General features: G+C 40.9%; 1 protein-coding gene across 5 annotated transcripts in view; it reads left to right on the top strand.

The window, feature by feature from the left end:
* Nucleotides 1-22,538, top strand: part of DLGAP1 (DLG associated protein 1) — a 287,890-nt gene that overhangs the window by 40,746 nt on the left and 224,606 nt on the right. For 4 of the 5 annotated variants that reach the window (XM_083748326.1, XM_083748327.1, XM_083748328.1 and 1 more), the window contains one exon: nt 21,698-21,848. The exons of the other annotated variant lie outside the window; for it this stretch is intronic. The gene's annotated coding sequence lies outside the window, so the exon portion shown is untranslated. The remainder of the gene's footprint in view (nt 1-21,697; nt 21,849-22,538) is intronic. 5 annotated transcript variants of the gene reach the window in all.

Below are 22,538 nucleotides of genomic sequence, written 5' to 3'. Positions count from 1 at the left end.
TTGCTGCCATATGTATGAAGATTTATATAAAATCTAGTAAATCACAGGGCTCCTCCTGCAAATCTGTCAGGATTAATTTTCTGCTCTGTGAAGCACAGCAAGTGAGACAGTGAAGCCGAATGACATTTTACACAGTATGTGCTGCCAGCCTCTTGATGCCTATGGCAGTGACTGAATCTACAGCAAATAGGCTAACAATGGGTCAACAGAATTGATTATATAATTCCTTCTTAAGATTCCTCTCTTTGGAACTTTCACCACTGTCAAGAGGGATGATCAGGGGGAAAGAGCTGGCGAGCTATAAAATCCATTTCATTCAGCATTGTTTGATGGAGGAAGGGTCATAGGTAAGGGGCAGAGCAACTTCTTGGCATGCAGAAGGTCCTATGTTCCATCTCATACATCTCCAGGTAGGGATGGAGATACCTCTGTCTGACATCTTGGAGAGCCTCTCCCAGTCAGGTAGACAGTACTGACCTTGATAAAACAGTGGTCTGCCACAATGTAGTGCAGCTTTCCGTGTTCCCATAATACTATTTCTAAGGTGATTTCTGTACTTCATCTTATCTTATTAGTTTGAACCTGGAAAAATATAGAGAGCATTTTACATGGAATATTTGTATGTTAGGTCTTGGTGCATCAGGTGACCATAGGAAACACTTGACCCTGTGGCATATATTAAAATATTATAGTAAAGCAAAGCCTTCAATTAGTTTTAATGATAGTGGACAGCTCCCTCTGCCTGGGATATCAAGTGAACACAAACAGCAGCCAAACAGACATCTCTGGGAAGCCCAGAAGCAGGATGTGACTGCAATAAACCCTTCTCCACTGTCCCTTCCCCACAACTAGTATTTGGTGGAATATTGCAGTGTGTCCATCAGGAGTGGTCCTGTTTAGGGCATCACCCAGATACAAACAGGAGCCCTATAGCTAGACCTTGAAGAGATTTGTGACAGCACCTCCTTCCTTTTCTGAAACCTCCATGTATATGTATATACCCCATCCAGGATGCTACATGCATTAACAAACGTGAGCAAGCCCAATCTCTCCATTTTGCTTTTGTTCTCCAAGTCAATCACATCTGTGTTCAACATACAGTGGTACCTTGGGTTACAAACACTTCGGGTTACAGACTCTGCTAACCTGAAAGTAGTACCTCTTTGCCCCAGGATGAGAACAGAAATCGCATGGCAGCAGCACGGCAGCAGCAGGAGGCCCCATTAGCTAAAGTGGTACCTCAGGTTAAGAACGGTTTCAGGTTAAGAACGGACCTCTGGAACAAATTAAGTTCATAACCAGAGGTACCACTGTATATCACCTAGAGGCCACTTGAGTGTGCTAAACCTTATTTTGGTCTTTTCCCTTTCTTCAAATAGTCGGATAGTCTGCTTCATGTCTTTCAACTCTATAGTTTTCATAACCATTTGGAACTTAAATATAGCTAAAGAGATGTCATAGATACAGTGTCAAGCATTACTAAGTCCAATTTGATATGCACTTTATTTAAAGCAGAGAAATTATCTTTTTGTGCAATTTTTTTCTGCCATCACTTTGCAGATAAAAAGAATGGGGGGAAATTATATAGCAATTTTCTCAGCTTCTGTTGACCCTGTCAGCATAGCCCCAATAGTACTTAAACCCTTACATGTGGCTTATAATTCATCCATGATCACTCATGCTGAGCTTAAATTTATAGCTCAGAGAAATTAATCTCTCTCATTAAAATATGTAAGTTTTTATTATTATGAAAAACTGGCAAATATAAACACCATGAAATCATTTAGACTTTAGGATGCTGTAAATAGCTTCTCTTATTATTCTAGCAATAAAATAAATGAAAATATGTAAGATTTAAAGATGCAACTTGGGGACTGTTTTCAAAAACATCTGCAAGATAAGTAGTCACACATATTGATGGACAGAGCAATTGTATACTTGAGTTAACCCAACAGAGGGGAAATAAGATTTGGCAGAAGTCCTGATACAGCAGTGGAATATGAGTGGAATAATGCAATGACAGAGACTCTAGTCCAGATACACCAACAGATCAACTCCTCAGTGTAATTGTTTTCCCAGCAAATATACACTGGCAGATCATTTAGACTTGAAACCAGACTGCCTTTGGAGCCAATATGAGGTTGTTTTCAAACCCAGCTGCCATGTGGTGGGGCTTTTTTAGAGGGGGGGGGGTTTACAATTTAGTGAGAGAAGCATTAAAATCCCCAGTATGCTGTGATCGCCATGCCCCCCCTCACTTAATAGAGATTACCATTGGGATGAAGATGGTTAACCCTGTATTGGGCATGGTACAGGGGGTAGGGAACTAAAATGGTTTTGTCAAACCTAATTATTGGGGAGGGATGAAAATGAATGGTGGATAACAATGGATATAAGAGGCATAATAAAAAAATGAAAATGACAGGTACCATGTCAGTGCTTCTGTTGGTGAAGTGTTAATTGAAGGGAAGAACGCCAAAAAGAAAATAGAAACTGTCATATCTGGAAACAAATAATCAGTGGCATTTCTTGTAAGCTAGGATTGTGACCTATTTTAGTTGATAATTTGTTAATCGCCCTGAGGAAAGTAGTAGGTGTTTATGGGTATCAGAAGTAGGGGCTGCTGGAATTAAGAGATGATGCTGAGGCTGTGTTAATATGACATGAAGCCACCTTTAGGGGTTTAGCTGCCCCTAAACACCTTCCTTTCATCTGCCTCCACGTCACCATGGTAACGCTGTGGTAACTCCAATTACATAACGTTGCTTTGATCATATTCTTTCCTGTGCAATCACTGTGCCCTCTCCCATCCAGCAGCTGATGCTGTCAGGGAAAGCAACAAAGTGATCAGAGGTTCTGAGAGGCAGGAACCAATTGTTGCCATCCCTCTTCTTAACATATTAATTGAGCCCAGGTTAGGAGTCACTGGAAATAACTACACGATTGACAAGTTATGCAAGGTGAACTGGATTCACAGTAAGTCCTCCCAGGAAAGGGGGTGGGGTAAGTAAAAAATCAACTAGTAAATCATCCATAGTCTGCCTCTTTGGCCCAACACCTGGTGCAGGCCCCTTGAGCCCTACCCAAGATCAAGAGATTTCCTGTTGAAGAAGATGATGCTTCTGTGGACAATAGCAGCAGCCACCTCCATGCCCCCATCTAACCTGGAGCTGTACCAGATATGCACAAGTGAGTTGAGTCAAGGCTACCCAACTCACCGATCCAAATCCTGGTAATACATGCCAGGTTAGCCCCTTCCACAAACTAGATGCAGATGAGCATGGACTTTTAATGGACTGACCAGACCAGAGGGCTCAATGGATAAGCTATCAGTAACTTTTGGAGGAGTAGGCGCAGGAGAGCTGAAATGGGGGACAGGAACCAGATGCTTCAGCTGAGTTCTTCAAGACAGTTCTTCCAGAGCAGCGGTTCTCAACCTGTGGGTCCTCAGACTACAACTCCCATCATCCCTGAGCTCTGGCCTTGTTAGCTAGGGGTGATGAGAGTTGTAGTTCAACAACATCTGGGGACCCACAGCTTGAGAAAGGCTGTTCTAGAGAGAGACTCTCATTCCCAGGAAGATGGTAGTTTGATACATATCCTTCTGAATTACTACTTTTGTTTCTATTTAATTTTACTTCAGATACTAATGAATCCTCATGAGTATGTGTGACACTGTCCCAATAACCTTTATAGGGGAAAAAAGGAGCTGCTTTGAGAGCAGGGGGAATTTAGATCAGAGGAGTAGGGAGATCCGTAACAGTTTAACATTTAAAATGCCCACCACCTCTTGGCTCCTAAGTTTTCTCCAGTGTCTCTTCTACCTTACAGGCTTCAGATATGTTTAAATACATATTTTGAATGCTGTGGTGTGGTGGTGGGGGGGGGAGATGCTTGCGGCGTGATTTGGAGTGGAGAAATGGTGAGTAGGAAGAGAGTTACATGCCCCCTCCTACAGCAGCTCAGCCACTGTCAAGTTAATGCTCCTAAATTGGATTCTATTTTCTTTCCCCTTTTAAAAACATGCATTGTGGCATTGTTACATATGTTTGTGTGTAATATATTCTTTGTTGTAGTCTTTCAACAACAATCTTGTCATACTTGTGTTGGGATCACACTTAACATTCAGAATTGTTATTTCCCTTTGGAACCAGAAAATTAAGACAATGCTACTGCTACCTCTTTGTAATATCTAGTGAATACAGCCTCCTTGAAAATTGCCATGTGTATTCGAGGGTGGGTGGATGAAGTATTTCCACCTGTGAGTGTTCGGATTCTTTAAAAATGTTAATCATGGCTATGTTTAGAACAGCACTGGCTGAATCTTAGCAATTAATGTTGACAGTAGTGTACAAAACTGCCAGAACAATCTCCACATCAGTTGTAACAGAGGATTATGCTGAAAATTTGTCCATGGTATTCTTCTCTTGAATCTAAGTGAAAGTGAGGAAAAGCCAAGGATTATTATCATAATACATCAGTTTATTCCTAATATGAAAGTTTGAAACACTGTGGCCTGAAACTTGAGCACTTTCTGCTAAAATCTTTATATCTTAACATTTAGAAATTTTAAAATATTAAGAGGGTTAGAAATGCTTTTAAATAAATTTCTGCAAACTTTTTCTACTAATATAAATTGTCAAACTTTCTAATCTACAAACCTGCTGGAATCATAGCTCAAGTTGATACATGCTGATTTCCCAAATACATATTTTTGAATTTCATATGAATTAGTAGGCAGGCAATGGATTTAGCTGCTTTTTTCTTTAGGTTGCTTGATGGAACTAAATAAATATGTTTATTTTAGTGGCTTTTATCTGAATCTGTCTTGCCACAAGGCAAAGCATATAAAAAAACCCACCTAACTAATGTGTCTGTAGTGATTGTGTATATCCATGTGGTTGTTCTCAAGGTAAGATGTGACTGATATTTTGGAGATGTTTTTACACAAGGTTAGGACAGCATGGGTAGTATATTTGTGAGTCGAGGACACGCAACCTATGTAGGGGTACAAGGGCACATGTATTTTAGGTTAATGGGCTAATGAAGGCCACAACTTTATTGGTTACAGCATGTGAGTGGTATTGGCTTAGCAGTGGCGTAGCGTGGGTTGTCAGCACCCGGGGCAAGGCAAGTAATTTGCGCCCCCTAACCCATGGATTTGCGCCCCTAACCCGTGGATTTGTGCCCCCTAACCCTAACCCCCAGATGTTGCGCCCGGTGCGGCCGGCCCCCCCTGCACCCCCCACGCTACGCCACTGTGGCTTAGACATTGTATCAAACAACCTGTATATGACCCCACCCCGCGATTATAGTTTGTTATTTTTGAACAGTAATGGAGAAAGGGACTACAGCAACAGTAACATGGTAATTTAAGTTGATATGATCTCTCATAATCTCAAATACTGTGACCTTCATCTAGCATATTCTCCAAAATGTTTAATGTGATGCATCTCCAAAGTTTTCAAACTGCTTTGTATATATTACTTCATTAATCCTTAAAATAGTCTGTCATGTAGGCCACTGCAATGTTGCAGGTAGGGTGCTGAGACAGTTATTTGTCTAAAGCAGGCATGTACAACTCTCTGGAGACTGTAATCTACTCCCGGTATAATAAAACACTAGCAGTGATCTACCCATTGTTGTTGAGCATTTTTAAAGGAGTGCCAGAATGTACTGGTACGTGTGGTGATGGTGCAGCATATCTATCACCTAAGAAATGCAGGCTGACTCTGTAGGTGGTGGTTAGTGGGGGTTGTAGGTCTACCACCAGGGATCCTCAAAGCTGAGGCAAGGATCTAAGAGGCATGCATTGCAATATGAGATCTTGAATTGGATACCTCTTCAGGCCAGTGAGCAGCAGAAATTCCTAGAGACAGGAGCCCTAATAGACTGGCTCTGGTTTGTCTGAACTAAATATTAACTCTATGAAATATTAACTCTTCCTGGTCAACAGAGAACCAGGCAGAGGGCCTTCTTGGTGGTGGCGCCCTCCTTGTGGAACACCCTCCCGTCAGATGTCAAGGAGATAAAGAACTACATAACTTTTAGAAGACATCTGAATGCAGCCTCCCCATTACATATCCTTAGAGTTCATGATGGTCCCAACTCTGACTCTGAACACTGCCTGAGAATGCTTGCCCAATTTTGTTCTCAGTGCTTTTTATATCTTACTACAGTATTACCTTGGGTTACAGACACTTCAGGTTACAGATGCTTCAGATTACAGACTTCACTAACCCAGAAATAGTAGCTCAGGTTAAGAACTTTGCTTCAGGATGAGAACAGAAATTGTGGGGTGGCGGTGCAGCAGCAGCGGGAGGCCCCATTAGCTAAAGGTACCTCAGGTTAAGAACAGTTTCAGATTAAGAATGGACCTCCAGAACGAATTAAGTTCTTAACCCGAGGTACCACTGTATACACTACAGTTAATGCTATAATGTAGTTGCTATTTTCCACAACCCCAGATCAAGCCAGGCTGGAAAGTCAAAGTGCTGACAGATGTTGAAGTGTGTGCTCTCACATCAGAAAAGTGGATTGTGAGAACTCTAAAGGTTAACAGTTTAGGATGCCCACAAGGTAATGATGAGATCATTTGTTTTTATTAGCACTTAAGGGGGAAAGAAAAAAGGGGGGTTGATGAATCAGACCCCATATTGGGATTCACTTGACCTGAAAGAATTAGTTTTGCCTACTTACATTCTGAAGTTTTTGTTTAGTGAAAAATGTCATTGAGCAGACTTCTTGACTTTTTTGTTGTAAATAAGCAGAATCTCTTAGCTTTGCCAGAAATATATCATGCTACTGAATGATTTCTTTAGATATCATAAGGGGTTCTTTCAGTCCTTTTGTTAAGCTGCTTTAGCACACCTTGAATGGTTTTTGAAGTGAGATCAAGAATAATTTTAATTCCTACATGGCATTTATAGGAGGGAGGGAGAGCTGGGAACACTCAGAAAGCAAACTAAGCTTTGCAATCAGCAAACCATCCAGTTCCTGCATGCGTTTACCACCTACACATTTTTATTGCTGCCCTGCTGCATTGCATAAAAGAAACATGAGTGTGCTGCATGTGAAGCAGAAAAAAGAAAATGTCAACCTACATTATTGGAAAGAATGAGGAGTGCCTGCATAGCACACGTTCTGTGTATTTTACACATAGAATTATTATGTTTTTAAGTTTAAGGTGCTAGTGTCTTGTGACAGTTCTTGTAGTTGTTTATAAGGAAATAATACACTTGATCAAAGAGTGAAAATACTTTGGTCAGGCAGTATTCTGCGTATGAAATCAGATAAAATTAAGTAGAGCAGAAAGTTCTGTATTGGACATATAAAACCCATTGGATGGAGCACCTCTATATGTTTACCTAGGTTCTAGGATTGGCAAGCGAAGACCCTATTTGTCCTGCTGCTGCTGGTGGCTTACTGTGTGGGATATTCAGTAGAATCTGGATTAGGAATTCTGTCCTAGCTAGAAGTGTGGGTGTCTACTTCATTGCTAAGCCTTCCAGTGCCAGGTTAAGACACATCTGTTTACTTAGGCATTTGGTGGGATTTAATTACATTACCCAAGTTCTTAGAGATATTAGGACCTGCTGCCGCCTTGTTGTTTTACTGTTCATAAAGGCTTTTCAAAAAATTGGTGTCTTTGTGCGGTTTTTTTTTTTTTTGGTAGGTTTTATAATTTTAATGGTGTTTTCCAGATTGCTTGTGTAATGTTTGTAAACCACTTTGTTTTATGAAGGGTGGTATAGCAATTATGTAACTAAAATATATAAAGGTTGTCATAACAGTTTTCTTCCCTGAAGCTCTCATGTACCACAGTTCATTGTCCATGAAACCTTACCCCATAATAAATTTGTTGGACTTCAGCGTGCCATCAGACTGTTGGTTTCGTTACAGCAGAGAAAGAAGGGCTTCCCGTAACAAACAATTCTTTTCATAAAAATTAATAGATACAGGAACCCTTGGCATTCTTATCATTTTCTGATAAATGCAAAGTTCCCTACAATACAAATGTGTGAAGGTTTGAAGCAAGTTGGTGTTTGAAAAGGTCTGATAATAATGGGGGACTGCATAGTTTATTTGTTTTTTATTTATTTGCTTCCACTTAGAACTCACCCTTCATCATCCAACGATTCTTACCCAGCAATTCCCTTCAAAATCATAATAACCATTGCAATATAAAAATGCAAAACATCACATAAAAATGCCTCGAATTATCCTAACAACACAGCAGGCAACACATCAGTAGGCACCTGGCATTATTACTTCAATTCCACCCAAAAGCCTCAGCAAAGAGGTGTAATCGTTCTTATAATTAGTAATATTTTTCATATGGAGACTTATGCAGTGTTTACTGGTAGTGGTAATCAAATACCCAGCTGCTTGTGGGTGACATTTTTCATAGAATCATAGAATTGTAGCGTTGGAAAGGACCTCGAGGGTCATGTGTCCCATCCCCTTGCAATGTAGGAATCTTAACTAAATCATCCATGACAGATGGCCATCCAACCTCTGCTTAAAAGCCTTCAGTGATGAAGAGTCCACTACCTTCTGAGGGAGTCTGTTCCACCGTTGAACAACTCTTACTATCAGAGCTGTTTTCTTCAACGCAAGTTCAGCTTCCTGTCAACAAGATGCCTGAGTGAGGGCAGGAAGAATCTTTCTGGGCATCAGAATGAACAAAGTGTAACTTGCTCTGATTATTTGTAATAAGAGCCTGCTGAACCAGACCAAGGACCCATCTAATCCAGCTTCCTGTTCTCACGGTGACCAGCCAGATGCCTGTAGAAAACTCACAAGCAGGACCTCCCGGCCCCATGTTTTCCAGCACCTGGTACTCAGAAGCATTACTGTCTCCTACTTTGGAGGCAGAGTATAGCTATCATGGCTAGAATCCTCCATGAACTTGTCCAGCTCTCTTTTAAAGCCATTCAGTTTGGTGATCATCACTGCCTCCTGCGAAAGCAAGTTCCATAGTTTAAATAAGGGCTGTTTGAAGAAGTACTTTCTTTTCTCTCTGTCCTGGATCTTCTAAAATTCAGCTTCACTGGATGTCCTTGAGTTCTAGTATTAAGAGAAAGAGAGAAAGGTTTATTTATCTACTTTCTCATACCGTGCATAATTTTAATAAACTTCTGTCACGTCCCCTCTTGCTCACCGATTCTCTGAACTAAAAAGTCCCAAATGCTGCATCCTTTCCTCATAGGAGGAAAGGAACACCCATATATAGAAAGTTCCTTATCAGTAATCTTTCACCTCCCCGCTTGCTACCAGTGTTCACTCCACTCACCTGTCCCCATTACTCTGCCAAGTTGCACAAGTCCTGACGTTTCTGTTCTTGATCAAGTGGAATAGAAGAGATGGATTGGGATTAGGAAACACCTGCAGCCCTCCCATGTCCATGTAACAGCCTATTGTAATACTTGAATGTGTGCTGAGCCAAGGAGGAGGAAATTAGTATCTGAGCCAAGAGGGACCCCTCCATGTGAGGGTGCTCTGCTCATGCACAGAATATGTTTCCCCTGGTGTTTGACCAGGCATCATATCCATAATCACACTGTTTATGCTTTTCAGTAAATTGTCTTTGCTTAAAATATTAGACATTTCAAGGGGGGGGGGTTGTTGTCATTTTTAAATAAATAAATAAAAAGCTTGCTAAATCAATTGATGTAATTGAATCAAGTGCAACTCCCTGATGAGAACCAGCTTATTTTGAATCTAGTTAACCTTCATATGACTTTTTCTCCTAGAACTGCAACATAATTACATTTCAGATTAAGTTATTATGTGCATAATGTGTGACATCTTATCTTACGGAAATAAAACAACTATTAAGGATTATGTATGTGTTGGAGCACATATTTTTAAAGTATCTGTATAAGACTTGCTAGAGACATAAATCTAAAAATGCCCTGTTGTCTTGACTGGTAGCTTATTTTGTGAAATACTGAAAATGTGTTAGGTGCTGTATAAACTCATGGGGAAATAGTGTCTTCCTTCAACTAGTTTAGTCTTTCAACATTTTTTTTTAATTGGAGCTTCATTTAAGCTTTCTCCAAATGTAAATTTTGTATTGTCTCCTGTATAACATTTTTTCCATAATAATAATTTAAAATATCCTCTTGCAACCAAATTCATAATATTGAGTGCAAAAAATGAGTTGTGGATATAGTTCCCAAATGTAGATTCACTCTTCTTGTTTGTTTCCCAAATCCCTGATCAATGGGATGGCTTGTGTTACCTAACCCACTCTGTAAAAAGCTATGCTCATAATTCATTTTAATGATGGCATAAGGAACATTAATTATTACTGTATTTTGATGAACACGTTGAGACCTGAGGCACATCAAACGTGTAAAAGGAGTAACAAAGAAGAATATAATTATCCCTAATAGACAGAATGTGTTGAAGTAGCATACATTATGAATGCAATATTGTGGTTCAGATATTGTTACTGAAAGTATTTGGTACAATGACAGACAATTTTAAGTTGAAGTACTTGGATACACTTATACCCCACCCTGTGAAAATGACTAAACTGAATTAAATCCAAGTATTTCAGATCCATTGGGATTTGGCTCAGACTGCATGTTCCTTGGTAGGAGGACATGGATAAAGTATTACGGGAAATAACTATAGATCATAGTATTTCACTTTCAGTAGACTATGACCATCTGACACATAAAGGCCAGAGTCCGCTAAGCATATCTCCTGCATTTCCATTTAATTTATTTGTCCTTTAGGAAACTATGATTGTCATTGTTGAGATACAGATGTGTATATGGGGGCGGGTTTAAACTTTCTGGCTTTGTACCCCCAGTAGGTGAACTGTAAAGCAGGAAAGCTAATACCTTTAGTATGGGATTTGTAAACTTAAGCTAGTTTGTTTTAAACAGTGGTTTAATGTGAATATGTAGTGGCCTAACTTAATGTGTCGTGTGAACAAGGGAGGGAAAGCGAACCTTGGGGGTGAAGTGTCAAGACAGACTCTGGTTTGTTTTGATTATGAGGCAGTAACAGCAGATGTCAAGGAGGAGCACTGTGGGGACTTTTGAACAGCATGCACCAGCATCCTGGTTGTTCTCATAAAATAATTACATTACATCCCTTTATTACACTTATATTCCACCTTTCCTCCAAGAGGCTCAAAGTGGCACACATGGTTTTCCGCCTTTTCCATTTTATGCTGACAACAACCTTGTAGGTAGTTTGGTCTGAGAAACTGTGACTGGTCCAAGGTCACTCAGCAGGCTTCCATAGCTGAATGGGGATTTCAACTCCAGGCTTCCAGGTCCTGGTCCAAGACTCTAATCACTATACCACAGGTAGGAACTGATGCCTCACAGCAATGGATCATTTTCAGCTCCCTATGCAGGAGTATAGGGGAAGAATGTCTTCTGTTTAGGTGAGATCAAACTGACCTCCCAGAGAGTTGCTAAATGCAATGTTTGGTGGTTCTTCTGGTGATTCACAGAAGCAAGAATGGGTGGGGGGGCACGATGATGGATGGACAGCATTTTTCTTGCACTTATTTTTAACTGCAATAGACAGTGCCCACATACTCTAATTCACTGCTATTTTCTCCTTCTGCTAATCGAGTTTTTACTGTGAGTTGACATTAAGCCATTAGAATGTCATTCAAAGTCAGATAAAAAACTGACTTGATGAGATGCTGATTAGCTCATAAAAAGGAGGCATCCCAAAAGCAATAATAGTATGTCTAGAAAGATTAATATGTGGGGGTAGGGTGGGGGGAGGCGAGAGAAAGGAGGAGCCACTCAGCCATAATTTTAGTTGTCTCCTGTAGTTATATCTTGCAATATGTTGTTGATAATCATTTATTGCTTCCATCTTTGTTTTACTTACATTTGCAAAGTATGTTTAAATAATTGAAAAGCAAAAAGGAACCATTTTACAGTTCCTGAGGTGTTATAATTCAGCATTTGTTGTGTTAACCAAAATCAAATATCTACCAAGGTGCATACAGTGGTACCTCTGGATGCAAACGGGATCTGTTCTGGAGCCCCATTCGCATCCTGAGCAGAACGCAACCCGTGTCTGCGTGTGCGTGGGTCGCAATTTGCCGCTTCCGCGCATGCGTGTGACATCATTTTGAGCACCTGCGCATGTGCGAGCAGTGAAACCCGGAAGTAACCTGTTCCGTTACTTCCGGGTCGCCGGGGAGAGCAACTTGAAAACGCTCAACCTGAAGTTACTTTAACCCAAGATATGACTGTATAGAAATTTATCATCTAATGAAAGCTATGTGTTGACCAATATTGATGATAAGATACCATAACCATGGCTTCTGCCCCTCTTTAGTGTAAAGACAGCAACATTGTTGGGGAAGCTTCCTTCCCTAATCTTTTATTGCTTTTTGTTAACACCTCCCATTTAGGAACAATATGTCTGTTAGAACTGGCTGTGAGTTGTTATGCCGTAAGTAGTAAGAACGATACCGATAACGATAATTTTACCATTGCTCTGTTGTTTGTTAGCACTCACAAAGTCTAAACAAACATATCAGAAAACATTTTTTGTGTTCCCAAGTTTTATTAAAATTGAGCAGGGTCTGTTGGACTGTATCTTATCCATTCCAGGTTAATCAGGCTGGAAGAAATTGAAAGATACATAGAGAAAAAATGATAACTAGCTTTACTGTCGTCATGTAGGTTTTCTTGTTGTTTATTATTGCTTTTACTTGGCAGAAAGCTTTGAAGATGTGAAATCTCTTTGCTCCGAGCCTTGTTTTTCTTCCCTAAATAGAAGCCGATACATTTTCTTCGTAAGGATTTCCATACAATTATCATCCTCACTTCTTTTGTATGATTCTAAGATTCTGAGAAGGGGATGCAGCTTGGAAACGTACCAGCCAATTCTCTCTTCCTGACCAATTACAGCTCTTTCCTGTTTGTTTCCAATAACCAAAGTGCTTCATTGTAATCCAAGTGCTGCAGAAAACACTTTTATCTGTCTAGCTCATAGATAGACTTCAGTCCATTAATTTCAATGGGTTTGCTCTGAGTATGAGTTTATTACATATAACCCATAGATATAAGGTTGATTTAGATGTATCCCATGTCTCTAGAATGTGTGAATAACAAATACTCTAGGATTTAACCACTCTTACATTTGTATCCCATGTCTCTAGAATGTGTGAATAACAAATACTCTAGGATTTAACCACTCTTACATTTGTAAAGGGGACACGGGTGGCGCTGTGGGTAAAACCTCAGTGCCTAGGATCTGCCGATCGTACGGTCGGCGGTTCGAATCCCCACGGTGGGGTGAGCTCCCGTCTTTCGGTCCCAGCTCCTGCCCACCTAGCAGTTTGAAAGCACCTCTAAGTGCAAGTAGATAAATAGGTACCGCTTTATAGCGGGAAGGTAAACGGCGTTTCCGTGTGCTGCGCTGGTGCTGGCTCGCCAGAGCAGCTTCGTCACGCTGGCCACGTGACCCGGAAGTGTCTCCGGACACCGCTGGCCCCTGGCCTCTTAAGTGAGATGGGCGCACAACCCTAGAGTCGGACACGACTGGCGTGTACAGGCAGGGGTACCTTTACCTTTACCTTACATTTGTAAAGAGGCAGACACATAAGCTGGGGTTGAACTGGGCCACTTTTATTTAAACCTCATACAGTATTGAAATCAGCAGAGGGGGATGACTATGGGATGGGAAATAACTTCACTGTATAACTATAGCCATTGGGTGACCTGCCTTTGCCTAAGGAATTGTGGCATGGCTTTCTAGCCTGTCCTGAATCTCAGGCTGAAGGTGAGAAGGGAGGCTGTACCTTGTCACCACCTCCCGGGACTGCAGAACCCCAGGTGGATAAGGGAGTTTGGCCTCAAAAGAGTCCCCTATCTCACGCTCAGAACCACAGAATCTGAGAAGTGAGCCTCAGGGCCAACCCATTACCTTAAAGATGCCTAAAGGATGTCACCAGGCCAAACAGTTTCTTTTCCTGCATCTAACTGCAGCCCCCCCCCCCCTTTGCAGGTCAGTAGGAAGATGTCATTGCTGACATCCACCAAATGGACTCCACCTGGCCTATACAGTTCAACCCCCATCCCCACCATACTTTCATGGTGGATTACTTAACCTCACCGGCCCTGAACTGCAAGCCAAACTTCCCTGTTGACTTCTGACTAAATCCCAGATTGTTGCCACCCAGGTAGACACCGGCAACTGGGGAGATTCCAGCACTACCATGGCTGGAACTTAGGTGAGCTGCGGTAGATATAGCACCAATGTGAAATGACTGAACCCCAAATGAATCCGAATCCGAGCCCAAATTGTAGGGTGCCACTTTAATGAATACCCAGAATTGAAAATGTGTCAGTAGTGTAATATGCACTACTGTGTATTTATATTTATTATGTGTCTGCACAATAAATTATATTTATATTTATTGTGTGTCTGCGTGCATGCACACAGTTCTTGCTATAATTATCATCACCACATCACCACCATCCTGGGTGCTTGTGATTTCTTACTTTGTTTATATACATACACACACAACGTCTTAAAATTATGTAACTATACACACTTCAAAACACACTTCAAAAACTTTGATTTCCATAAAAAAGAAGCCCCAAGGATTCCCAAGTTTTATTTACTTACACTTAATTATTTTAAGTGTCTCAGTTTGTTAAGTAAACTAGTTGGGAGATATTTAAAAAATCAGATTAATTTTACTTTGCTGAACTTAACTAGGAAAATAACATTTTTAGCCTAGAACTTGAGGCTTATAGCAGAGGTGGATTAAGGGCAGCATGACTGGTTCTGCCACACTGGGCACCAAGCCTAGGGGGCACAACTATGACATAATGAGCTGAGCAGAATGGAACACAGGAGATGGAGGGCACCAAATTTTGGCCTCGCACAGGGTCCTGCTGAAATTTTAAAGACCAAACTCCACCCCTGGTTCTAAACAGTAAGAGGTTACTGGTTGTGCGGAAATCCAATGCTGAAGTAGTCACAGACAGATTAACTCCTTAATTAAGTCTGCTGCAAGAGATATACAACCCATGCCTTAATTACATTAGACTACTGTAATGTGCTCTATGTGGTGCTGCTCATGAGAACAGTTGATGAGCTCCAGTTGGTACAGAGTGCTGCTTCCTACTTTGTGTCAGCTGTAAGTCAGTATAATCTTATCACACCTGTGCCTAAACAGTTACACTGGTTACTTGCAAACTTCTGGACTCAGTTCCAATGTATTTGTTCTATAAAGCCTTAAATTATCAGGCTATATTCTGAAGGCATATGATGTAGGAACCTTGTTGAAGTTAAGCAGCTCTGAAAGGGTCAGTACCTAAATGCAAACCACTCAGGAACCCAATTTTTGCTGCCTTTAGAGATGTCGCGAGAGAAAGGCAAGGTATGCATGTTTTAATGTATTAAAACATGTACAGAACTCATGTAGCCATACCATAACATACATTCTCTGAGATCCTCATGAAACATATTCCATTAAACAGTACAATAAAGGCTATTTAATTTTTAAAGTGCAGTTGAAATGCAATTTTTTAAACTAGGAGGAATTTTAAAGTTGTATAAAAGGTCATCTGGTACCAAGGAGATCACAAAGATGATGCCAAGCAAAGCTGTCCACAAAGGCTATTCTGTAACTCAGATGCCACTGCCAGTAAAGCCATCTCTCTCCTGGTTGCCTGACTCTTTGCCAGATAGCTTTTACTAAATTTGGACGGAGTTTGGCAAAAGCTGGATATAGGAAAAAATAATAGCTTTTAGCTAACATTTGCATTTTTTATTTGAAATGAATTATCACAGCCATGATTCTTACATTCTTAAAATACTCAGTATTTCCAGCAGACAAAGGCTAACAATGCATGAATTAAAGTAGTATTGATCTCTGCCTTTTTAGTGTTCACACAGAAACACTTAGCAAATATATATATATGTGGGATCTCATAGCTTGTTGTTCCTGTTGTTGTTGTAGGCATAATAAATATCATGTGAGCCATATGTCAGGATAGTCCATCTAATGCTGTATTTCATGGTTAGTTAAGGTGGATGTGAAATTTCTTAAAACAATTGCACTTTCCATGCAGCTTACACTGGCAAAACCAAGCTTTGGTGACTCACTGTTCCAGTGCTGAAATTCCATCAAGGGGAAAAGGATTTGCTTTGAACAAAAATGTTTTAGTCAACAGAGAGAGCTAACATTTTAGAGCTATTAATCAGAGCAGTCAGCTGAACGTAGATTTAACTCTAGGATTTAGAAGATACGGCAACTGCAACTGTGCTCTGAAAAAACTGAGGATTGAAAATAGCAGATTGAGTTGCAGCATTTCGAAGTCCCCCCCTCCCAAATTGGTTTACTTGTAATTCAGTTTACTGCTTGCAGAATTTGGTGTAATCTTAACATTTCACCAATGTTGCAGTTGCAATAGAAGTGTGACATGCTGTGTGTGTGTGTGAACTTAGTTATATTTTAGAATTATCATTTGAATAAAATCCATGTTTCATCTTCAATTAATCTTAATCCTTTTATTTCATTTCATTTCATTTCATTTCATTTCATTTCATTTCATTTCCCTAAGAGGAAATGGGCCTGTAGTGAACCATCTAGGTTTGTTGTTCTGGCAAAACGGCTTTTTAATCAGGCTCTGCTTGTACACTTCTTTTGCAGCCTGCCCCAATGTGATTCCCTCTAGATGTTGTTGGACTACATCTACAACTCTCCCCCAACCAGCATAGTCAATGGTCAGAGATTGTCGGCGTTGTAGTCCAAAACATCTGTTGAAGTGAGCTGTCCTACTACATGCATTGGTTGACCATTGTTGGGGATTGAATGCTAGACTGAAATAATCTTTGATCTAGTCCACCAATGCAATTCTTTTATTGTAAAGAACTTAAATTTCTTTGCTAACATTCACTAATTTAAATGCTGTTGCCTAGGAACAACCTGCAAATAAGCAGTTGTGGGTGGTGAAAAGCTTTCTTGAAGTGAGACAAATTTATGACCTTGACAAATATTCCAATACTCTGCAACAAATGTCCATAGAATATATACATCTAATTTTTGCAAATTTTATGTATTAGTGTCCAGTAGTGATGCAATTTCAAGATGGTCTACTTATTTTTAGTAAAACAACAGACTCGTGTGATACCTTAGATTAACACCTTTATTATGGCATAATATACATCTGATAATTAGTTGACAAATTTCAGGATGTTTATAGTATTATCAGCATTTCTTTATGAATGATCTTTGTAATTATTTTACATTCATCTAAGCTTTAGCAGACTTATCACAATCCGTATGTCTTGAATTTAATTTCTCTCTGACGTCATTGCTATCAGGGTTTTCCATATTCTGAGCTCATTGACTCCCTGATGAGCTTATAAAGTTGTCCTTGACTCCAACCCAAATTCCTAGGAACGTAAATGAAATAAAGTCAAGAAATATCAATATGTAATCTATTCATGATCAATCACCAGTACTAGGAATCATAAGATGTAAAAAAAGGAAGTAAAACAAGTGAAAATAATGGTTTCTGTATACGGTTTTCTTAATAATAAAGAAGCATGGCCTGGGAATACTGTTGTATCATATTCAATACTCAGTGTCTGGGTAGAACGATGGGGGTGGAGATGCTCCTTCAAGTATACTGGGCCGAGGCTGTCAGGGCTTTAAAGGTCAGCACCAACACTTTGAATTGTGCCCGGAAATGTACTGGGAGCCAATGCAGGTCTTTCAAGACCGGTGTTATGCGGTCTTGGTGGTCAATCCCAGTCACCAGTCGAGCTGCCGCATTCTGGATTAATTGTAGTCTCCAGGTCACCTTCAAACACGTAGAGCGTGTTGCAGTAGTCCAAGCGGGAGATAACTAGAGCATACACCACTCTGGCAAGACAGTCCGCAGGCAGGTAGGGCCTCAGCCTGCGTACCAGATGGAGCTGGTAAACAGCTGCCCTGGACACAGAATTGACCTGTGCCTCCATGGACAGCTGTGAGTCCAAAATGACTCCCAGGCTGTGCACCTGGTCCTTCAGGGGCACAGTTACCCCTTTCAGGACCAGGGAGTCCCCCACACCCACCCACCCCTTGTCCCCCCAAAACAGTACTTCTGTCTTGTCAGGATTCAACCTCAATCTGTTAGCCACCATCCATCCTCCAACTGCCTCCAGGCACTCACACACGACCTTTACCGCCTTCACTGGTTCTGATTTAAAAGAGAGGTAGAGCTGGGTATCATCTGCATGATCTCCCGATGATCTCTCCCAGCAGCTTCATATAGATGTTAAAAGCATGGGGGAGAGGACGTAACGCTGAGGCACCCCACAAGTGAGGGCCCAGGGGTCTGAACACTCATCCCCCCCCCCACTTTCTGAACAGGGCCCAGAAGGAAGGAGTGGAACCACTGTATAACAGTGCCCCCAGCTCCCAGCTCCTCTAGATGGTCCAGAAGGATGTTATGGTTGATGGTATCAAAGGCTGCTGAGAGATCCAGCAGAACTAGGAAACAGCTCTCACCTTTGTCCCTAGCTCGCTGGAGATCATCAACCAGTGCGACCAAGGCAGTTTCAGTCCCATGATGAGGCCTGAATCCTGATTGGAAGGGACCCAAATGTCCGCATCCTCCAGGTGTGCTTGGAGTTGTTCAGCAACACTCGCTCAATCACCTTGCCCAAGAATGGAAGATTTGAGGGACTTCCGGGTCGGCGCCATCGCTGAATGGCGGACTCCCTCCGAGCTCAGGAGGGAGCCTGCTTGGCAGGGGCTGGGTCCTACCGCACCGGCGATGCGGGGACCCTTAAAAACCACGGCCAGAGGAGGCTGTGGACATGGAGACTCGGCTGGCACCGTTAGCGCTCTCCCGACTCGTGAAGGAGCCTTTTTAAAGGCTACGGATCGGGTGCCGGGGAGAAGCGTGGTGCTTTGAGTTCTCTGCTATCCCTGCCGAGCGCAGCCGCATGCCATCCGGCGGAGAGCGCTGACTTCTTCTATTGAAAATTTGGATCTAAAGAAGAACCCGTGAGTAATTGGAATATGGACTAAAAAAAAAGGGATAAATTTTTAAAATTTGGAGCGAACGGGGGAGGCGGAAAAAAGGAAGTCAGCCCACTCCTAAATTGTAGAAGAGCCAAAACAAAGGACTGGACAACTAAGATCGAGTGTAACCTTATTTCGCCGAATTAGCAACTTCGCGAGGGAAAATTATAAGATTGAGCTGGAGGAGAAAAGTGGAATTGTTTTAAAAAAAAGCAACCCCCCCCCCCCCCGGAATCCCTGGAGCGATTCGTGAAACTGCCTGGAGAAAAGCAATGCAGGTTTTGACAGCTGTCAAAGAGCTGTCAAAAAGGAAGATTAAAATAGAGACTTTGTTATGAGGACTTTGCCGGTTACATTTGTTATAAATTGAACATAAACTGTTTCAAATATGGGCTAACAAGCTACTTGGACTGGTGGATGTGATTCTGGAAGGGAACTTTGCTACTGTAATCCATCTAGAGGAGCTGAGGGATATTGCATGTGTTTTTGACAGGAAACTTGAACAGTTGAATGGAACTTTTAATCTCCTGGGAAACTGCAGGAATGGAACATTATTTTGTCTACAGAGGTCTATACACTACAGGAAACAATGGAACTATTTGTTGGAAAATGAAAGGAACATGATGCAATGCTTTGCTCCTGAATAACAAGCCTCTGCAGAGACACTAGAAACTTTTGGAAAAAGAACATTTCTGTGGGAGAACAGAGAAACAAAAAGGAGGAGAATGATTGACAAGAACAAGGAAACAACAAGAACTGGACAGAACTGGGAGAGGGAACATTTGGGACATCCAGGTTTGACAAGCTTATGGAAACAAAATTGGAGTTTTTACTCCTGGATATAAAAACCTGGATAGAAGAAATGGGCCCCTCTTTTTGATAGACTCCTTCTATGATTGGACACTCGTAATTAAAGACTGGCAAAGAACCTGAGGGACATAGTGTAATGTGGGAACTCCAGGAAGATATTAGAAGTAGAGGGATAGGTGAAACGCAAAGGGGAAAGAGGGGAGGGAAAGTTGGAATCCAAAGGTTGTAAAATCACTACTCATATTTATTTTATTTCCATCTGTACTATGTTTGAAAGGGGGGAACTCGTGGAAGGGAATAGATCGATCTTAGGGGATGGGAATGTGGATAAATTGGGTTACTGATGATGAGTGTAATTTGGGGATAAGAACTTGTTGAATTTAATTGCTTATTTGGAAGATTTGGAACACAAGAGGGGGTAGGGAGGGGAAGTCCTGGTTATTGGCAAAAAGTTTATAAATTGGATTTAATTTGTTTTAATTTGTTTTAATTTGGAAAACCTTAATAAAAATTATTATAAAAAAAAAAGAATGGAAGATTTGAGACTGGGCGATAGTTGGCCATATTGGCCGATTCTAAAGATATTTTTTTAAGAAGCGGTTTAATGACTGCCTCTTTCAGTGGGTCTGGGAACGCTCCCTCACAGAGGGAAGAATTCACCACCCCGCAGAGCCCATCACCCAGCCCTTCCCAGCTCGCTTTTATTAGCTAGGATGGGCAAGGATCAAGGAGACAGGTGGTTGGTTTCACTTGTCCAAGCAGCCTATCCACATCCTCAGAGGTAACAGATTGGAATTGATTCCATTCAACTAGACTAGACAGGACTCTAGCACTCTCCCACCCCAGCCCTGCTCCCACGGTGGAGTCTACCTCCTTCCGAATCTGAACGACTTTATATGCAAAAAACTTTGCAGGAGATCTTGGGGTCTTTACAAGGCCCTGATGGCAAAGGTGGTTCTGTTAAATTGCAAACCAGCTGAAAGAGTCTCCTGTTGCTATTTTCTGCAGATGCAATAGAGGCGGTGAAGAAAGTCCTCTTCACCTTCGCTATCGCCACTTGGTAGGCTCAATATTGAGCTCTAACCCGTGTCCTATCTAATTCAGAATGAGTTTTCCGCCACCGGCGCTCTAGCCGTCTCAGCTATTGTTTCCTCGCACTCAGCTCCAGGGAAAACCACAGGGCTGTTCGGGCTTCATGCAATCGGAGAGGGTGCTTCAGAGCCAGACAGTCAATAGCCCAAAGTCTTTCTACCCTTATTTTTTGTGATTTTTATTTTTGGCAAGTGTGTAAAGCTGAATGCACACAAGTTAAATATGTGTAAGTTGCAAGTTACATGTACTTGCCAACTCAGGATAGTGACCCTTTTCTAGTCATTAAAGACATCTCAAGTCCCATGCTTCAACTACATGGCTGCCCACTGAAAACCATTTTTGCTAGCTTCAGTGAATATTTTCAAGAGGGATATGTTATAATTTCTTTTATTTTCTTTTTTACTTCATAGAGTACAGTTAAGAGTTAGCAGACAAGCTTCATGTCAGTTATGATGCTGTGAGAAGCATTGAATATTAACCTTTGCATTATGATTTGTGAATTTGAGATTTTACTTTTACTAAGATGACCATGTATAAAATCTATAAATACGTCAATAATATAAATATGCATATTGTAACTCTGAGCAGCACTGCCATAACTACAATATTTTATTTTTTTTCTATCAGGTTTGTCACTTTTTTGTTACCTCATAAAAAAAATTGCTTTTATAAAAGGTTATCCTGTAATGCAGAGTTTGTATTCATAAATTCCAAATGAATATGTGTACTCAGTGTATTTTTGTTTATTTGAAATTCTTTTTGCAGACAGACCTTCAGGAAAAGAAAGGGGCCATATTTCTGAGGATTTCAAAAGGCTCTAAATTATCTTCATGGATACAAGCAAGTAGACAATGACGCTCTAACCATCTGTTCAAGCTTCTTGAGGAAAAAGTCTGCCGTGGAAACATCATGAAAAGTAATGTAACTTCTGCAGATGGCCAGAATATTTTTAACCTGTATTTTAAAATCCAACTCCTTCTACACTATGAAAATTCTGCATATATTGTTAGCATTTACATTTTGAGGAGCAGGGAAAATAGCTATTCCCAGAATGGTAACCCTCTTATCTATATAAAATGACATGCAGCACAATCCAAGATGTGTTTACTAAGGAACAAGACACACTGATTTCAGCTAAACTTACACCTTGGTGTGTTTAGTACTGCAGCATCGGAAGCAAAATAAATGTACTTTAGTTTATTACTCAACATAGAGTTTGTTCATTCATTTATTTTCATGAAGATGAACAATTAAGCAGTTGGTTGGGTTCTTGATCTGGAAAGTACACTGTACACACAACACTTCATTCTCTGATAATGGGCTAATTCTTTGCCTAATATATCTTGATTAAAAATATTCAAGTTTATAGCCCTGAGAGCAGCTTATAAATTCTCATGGTAAAATCACACCAATCTAGTACTGTTCTAGAAATTGCATAGTGTCCAAATGGAACTAGGACTATTCCAGAATCATTTTCTGCCCACATCTTTTTCTTCCTCTACCCTTATTCTTCCCTGGTGTCAGACCTGGCTTCAGCTCCCAAAATCCCATGAGCCTTTGATGTAAGCAATCACACCTTGATGTCAGTTTGCCAGGCAGCATGTCC

The sequence above is a fragment of the Podarcis gaigeae genome (genome assembly GCF_964106915.1).
Source record: "Podarcis gaigeae genome assembly, chromosome: 7".
Classification (NCBI taxonomy): Eukaryota; Metazoa; Chordata; class Lepidosauria; order Squamata; family Lacertidae; genus Podarcis; species Podarcis gaigeae.
Note: the sequence above shows the minus strand (reverse complement) of the source record. Positions and strands in the feature narration are given on the sequence as shown.